This window comes from Penaeus monodon, chromosome 23 (genome assembly GCF_015228065.2).
Source record: "Penaeus monodon isolate SGIC_2016 chromosome 23, NSTDA_Pmon_1, whole genome shotgun sequence".
Lineage (NCBI taxonomy): Eukaryota > Metazoa > Arthropoda > Malacostraca > Decapoda > Penaeidae > Penaeus > Penaeus monodon.
Window position 1 is genome coordinate 10,210,095 of NC_051408.1, and position 281 is coordinate 10,210,375.

Consider the following 281-nt stretch of genomic DNA (forward strand, 5'->3'; position numbering starts at 1 on the left):
GCGGAAATTCAGAAAGATAAAGATAGAGAGATGCAAAGGTAGGAAGGGAAATGGTATAAAAAAAGAGAAAACAAAATCGAGGTTTCAAAAATACTCATCATTAGGGACGACCTTGGTCATACGTGTCCTAAAAGACTTTTCTCCCTGCTTGGACATGTGTCTTGTTAGCCAGAGGATGGTTTAAGTGTTTACGGAGAGTGAATAATGGCAACGCCAGGTCCTTATTTCGTATTGTTCTTCTTAGATTAGACTTGTCTGATAACGTTTGATTGAAGGTCTTA